Below are 5,927 nucleotides of genomic sequence, written 5' to 3'. Positions count from 1 at the left end.
GGGCTGGAACTCTCTATGTAGACCAACTGGCCTCAAAATCACAGAGATTTGTCTGGCTCTGATACTCTGTTCTGGGATTAAAGGCATCATCACACCCAGGAAAACTCCAGTTCTTTATTATTGTTAAAAGCAGACACCTTTTTTTATATATACTTTACATCACTAGATGAATTAAATCTACATACTAAAGAACTATTGGGGATTTATTCTTCCCTTGAGTTCTTAAGACCACTTTGATCCCATTTTTTCCTTCATTCTGATTTTTATAATTATAATTCAAAGAGATCAGATATATCATTTGTCCTTTTTGAAAATTCTTTATGTTATCTGTTTAGTGCATGCATATAACATAAATTCTTTATGTTATCTGTTTACCTGCCTGCATGTCTGTGCACCATATGCATGCCTGGTACTCATGGAAGCCAGAGGAGGATGTCAAATAGCCTTAATCAGGAGTTACAAATGGTTGTGAGCCACTATAAGGGTGCTGGAAATAAAACCTTGAGGTTCTTCTGGAAGAGCAATAAGTGCTTTCAGTAACTGAGCCATCTCTCCTCCCCTTGTGTAATCTATTTTCACATAATTGCTACTAATAGTTGTTACTTCCTAAAGGTAAACCCTGGCCCTTCTACTGCCTACTGTTTCTTTAGGAAAGTTGCTTACCTCCCTGGCCTGAATTCCTTCATCTACAAAAGAAAATAGCAGTGATAAGGAGCTCACAAAATTGCTGGTGCTCAAATTAGTTGATATGTGCTTAAGTAAATTAGAAGAATGTCCACAAAAATATTCAATGAGTATTTGTACCACTATAGAACTTCTAGGTGTTTTTTTAAACTCAGCTGATTTCTAGAGTTCCCATAGTGTCTTTGATAACCAATTTTGCTTCTGTTTAAATGCATTATTATTTGATTTATATATACTAGATTTGAATTTCAAATCCACTTCTTAATAAATATACCTAGCAGGATCATAGGATCAGAGGTGAGGATATATCATCTGTCCCAACACTGGGAATAACTGGAACCAGCAGGACTCAGGCACATAGGAACTCTGCCCCTGGTAGCACCAGTTCCTTCTGGTCTGGGCCGGTGCTCTGAGCAGACCTTGGGCACAAACTCCACAGCCAGTCCCACATCACCCAGAGGAAGCACCACTCCTAGGCGCTTTAAAACGGCCAGGATCACAGGATCACAGAAGCTTGGTCACACCAGGATCTCAGAATCCCAAACACAGTTTGATTCCTAAGAGTCCTGATTTATCCAAGATCTCAGGATCACAGAGAAAGCTGGACTCTGAGGAGTTCTGACACAACCAGGATCACAGGAAGGCCAGGCTCCAGTCAGAGATAGCAAATGCAGGCAGCACTAGAGACAACCAGACGACTGGAGGCAAGCATAGAATATAAGCAACAGAATCCAAGGTTAACTGGCAGCATCAGAACCCAGTTCTCCCACCACAGCAAGTCCTGGATACCTCATCACACCAGAAAAGCAAGATTCAGATTTAAAATTACATCTCATGATGATGATAGAGGACTTTAAGAAGGGCATAAAGAACACCCTTAAAGAAATACAGGAGAACATAGGTAAACAGCTAGAAGCCCATAAAGAGAAAATGCAAAAATCCCTTAAAGAATTATAGGAAAACACAATCAAACCGGTGAAGGAAATGAACAAAAACACCCAGGATTTAAAAATGGAAATAGAAACAATAAAGAAATAACAAAAGGAAACAACTCTGGGTATAGAAAACCTAGGGAAGAGATCAGGAGTCACAGATGCAAGCATCACCAACAGAATACAAGAGATAGAAGAGAGAATCTCAAGGTACAGAAAATATTATAAAAAAAAAAAACATTAACACAACAGTCAAAAAATGCAAAAAGCAAAAAGCTCCTAACCCAAAACATCTAGGAAATCTAGGACACAATGAGAAGACGAAACCTAAGGATAATAGATATAGAAAGAGCGAAAATTCCCAACTTAAAGAGCCAGTAAATATCTTCAACAAAATTATAGAAGAAAACTTCCCTAACCTAAAGAAAGAGATGTCCATGAACATACAAGAAGCCTTCAGAACTCCAAACAGACTGGACCAGAACAGAAAGTCCTCTAGGCACATAATAATCAAAACACCAAATGCACTAAACAAAGAAAGAATATTAAAAGCAGTAGAAGAAAAGGTAAAGTAACATATAAAGGTAGACTGAGTAAACTTTCCTATAACTAAACAGCTATAGGAAATCTATAATCATAATTACACCAGATTTCTCACCAGAAACTATGAAAGCTAGAAGATCCTGAGCAGATGTTATATAGACCCTAAGAGAACACAAATGCTAGCCCAGGCTACTATACCCAGCAAAACTCTCAATTACCATAGATGGACAAAACAAAATATTCCATGACAAAACCAAATTTACACAGTATCTTTCTATAAATCCGGCCCTACAAAGGACAATAGATGGAAAACACCAACACAAGGAGAGAAACAATACCCTCAAAAAAGCAAAGAAAGTAATCTTACAACAAACCAAAAAGAAGAAAGCCATACAAACATAATTCTACCTCTAACAACAAAAATAACAGGAAGTAATAATCACTCTTCCTTAAAATCTCTTAATATGAAAATTAACATTACCAACATATCCTATTGATTGAAATTCAAAAATATGAGGAATTAGAAACTTGTTGGCAGACACCCAGTGGTCTCTCTCTAATTTGGTAATTGGAGAATTATGTCCAATATTGTACAATCCATATACACTTTCTGGTTGTTTGTACGTGACAGTGTCTTGCTGTGTACCACCTAATGGTCTTGAAATCATGCTTCTCCTATCTCAGCCTCTCTAGTAGTAGTATTGTTTATTTGATGTTTTTACACTATACTATGGTTTTCAGAACAGCTTGCATATTTCAAAATTATTTATACAGCCAAAAGAAATGTAAACAATTAATTTGGGAAGTGGCTGGCTTGTAAGAGAACAAAGAGTGAGACTGAATGTTTTGCTTGATATTTATAATTATTGTATCAACTTTGAAGAAGATGACCTTAGAAGTTACTCTTTTTCTGAGATGAATGCTTTTCAAAATCATCACAACCAATGAACCAGAATCTTAACCTCAACTAATGTCTGTCCAAGCAGAATCATTGCTCATAGAAACAGTTGATGACTTCATGGGTAGACCATTTTAATACACACATCATTTTTTCAATGAATGTAACCTGTTTTCTGTGGGCTGAGAATGATGACAATTACTCAAGTCAAATAGCTTTGATCATAGCAGGGAACCTGTATCCAAATAATTATGACTACAATTTATTCCTTGATGCAGAAGAACTGTCAACTCTTAGCTTAGCTACTATGGAGGTAAAATAGTTTGGTGATAAGAGGGACACTGAAGTACAGCTTTATTACAATGAACTCCAATGGCTAAAAATTGTTTTTATTTTGGGTTTGTATCACAGTAAGGGCCAAGATTTTAAGCTTTACTAAAAACAAAACAAACAAACAAAAAGACTTTATCTTTTTATGTTTATTTAATAACATGTCCATCATTTTTATGATTGGTAGAAAAATATATATTGTGGTGAATATAATAATAAAAAATAAATTAATTAAAAATAATAAACCTAAATGAATCAGTTTAAGGTAAGATTTGAATGTATAATAATAGCTCAAAAAGAGTCAGTTTTTAAAATTCTATACAAATTCTAAAAGGTTATCTCCTTTTCTCCCCTCTCCTCCAAGTTCCTACCCAAGTATATGCCTATTTCAGGCAGCCCTAGCCTTCCAAGACAAAATGACACTTTACAGAACTTTAAAACACTTCAGTCAGAGCAGATTCCAGCAGGCACAGGGATGCAAGTCTCTAATTCTACTTCATAAGATACTGAGACTGAAGGATCATGGTTCAATGCTAGCCGATTTAAATGTCTAAACTGATTATAGATATATACAAACACATATATTTCACCTTCCACACTAAATATCTGAGACAGAAGTATAATGAAAAGAGCAAGGTATCAGGCAATGCAGATCTGTCATGAAAACCTTGCTTTAACTCAACAGCTGTTTAGTTATTGGAAAGTTTACTCAGTCTAAACTTTTGTCCCTCAACTGGAAAACACAGGGCCACTCATCGTGCATAGTTGTTAAAGAATGCGGTTATAAGCTTTAAAATGCATCAGGAGTAATGTAACTTTCATAGCTGTGGGTAAAGTTGTGCATAGATCATATGTCTCAGAATTGGTATGTGAGCAGAGCATGGAGGCAGAAATCCCATAAGGAGAAAACTACAGTAATGAGTGGGAATAGCTGATGATATAATTCAGTCTTAAAATATTCTTGAGGCCACCATCTTTGCTCCTGTGACTGAGCAGATGGGTGCCACCAGGAACTCAGAGAACACCCAAGTGTAAGATCACAGTCTTACTGTGGACACAGTCCTCCAGAGCCTCACCTGCACCCAGGAGCTGGGCAGCACCATAGCTGTCTGTGCACCTATCCTGCCAGGGAACATCTCCTCTGCAGGTAGTCCCACGGTTAGAGGTGAGGCCACCATCTTCATACCTCTGACTGAGCAGGTTGTTACAGCCAGGAACTCAGGGAACACCTGAGTGTAAGATCATTTGGGACTTGGTATGCCAGGGTCCCACTTAAACCAGGGAGCTGGGCAGCCCCACAGCACTCCGGGCCAGGGGACAGCTGGTTACCCAGGGGTGCTGACACAGGCTTACAGGCACACAGGAGGGACAAGCACTAGCCAGAGACAGCAGGACCAACTAACACCAGAGATAACCAGATGGCAAAAGACAAACGTAGGAATGTTACTAAATGAAATCAAAGCAACATGGCACCACCCGAACCCAATTCACCCACAACAGCAAGTCCTGGATGCCCAACACACCAGAAAAGCAAGATTTGGATTTAAAATCACAGCTCATGATGCTGAAGGACATAAATAACTCCCTTAAAGAAATACAGGAGAACACAAGTAAACAGGGAGAAGCCCTTAAAGAACTACAGGAAAACACAACAAAACAGGGAAAGGAATTGAACAAAACCATCCAGGATCTAAAAATAGAGGTAGAAACAATAAAGAAATGACAAAGGGAAACAACTCGAAATATAGAAAACCTAGGAAAGAAGTCAGGAGTCATGGATGCAAGCATCAACAACAGAATAAAAGAGATAGAAGAGAGAATCTCAGATGAAGAACATACCATTGAAAGCATTGACACAACAGTCAAAGAAAATGTAAAATGCAAAAAGCTCCTGACCCAAAACATCCAGGAAATCCAGGACGAAATGAAAAGACCAAATCTAAGGGTTATAGGTATAGAAGAGAACAAAGAATTCCAACTTAAAGGGCCAGTAGATATCTTCAACAAAATTATAGAAGAAAACTTCCCTAACCTAAAGAAAGAGTTGCCCATGAACATACAAGAAGCCTACTCCAAATAGATTTGACCAGAAAAGAAATTCCTCCCATCACATAATTAAAATGCCAGCTGCTCTAAATAAAGAAGGATATTAAAAGCAGTAAGGGAAAAAGGTCAAGTAACATATAAAGATAGACCTATCAGAATTATACCAGACTTCTCACCAGAGACTATGAAAGCCAGAAAAGCCTGGGCAGATGTCATACAGACCCTAAGGGAACATAAATGCCAACAACCCAGACTGCTATATCCACCATATCTCTCAATTACCATAGATGGAAAAACCAAGATATTCCATGACAAAAACAAATTTACACAGTATCTTTCCACAAATCCAGCCCTTCAAGGATAATGAATGGAAAACACCAACAGAAGGAGGGTAACTTAAAAAAAAAAAAAAAAGCAAGGCCGGGCAGTGGTGGCTCACGCCTGTAATCCCAGCACTCTGGGAGGCAGAGGCAGGCAGATCTCTGAGTTCGAGG

The sequence above is a fragment of the Apodemus sylvaticus genome, chromosome 5 (genome assembly GCF_947179515.1).
Source record: "Apodemus sylvaticus chromosome 5, mApoSyl1.1, whole genome shotgun sequence".
In the NCBI taxonomy this organism is placed as follows: domain Eukaryota; kingdom Metazoa; phylum Chordata; class Mammalia; order Rodentia; family Muridae; genus Apodemus; species Apodemus sylvaticus.
Note: the sequence above shows the minus strand (reverse complement) of the source record.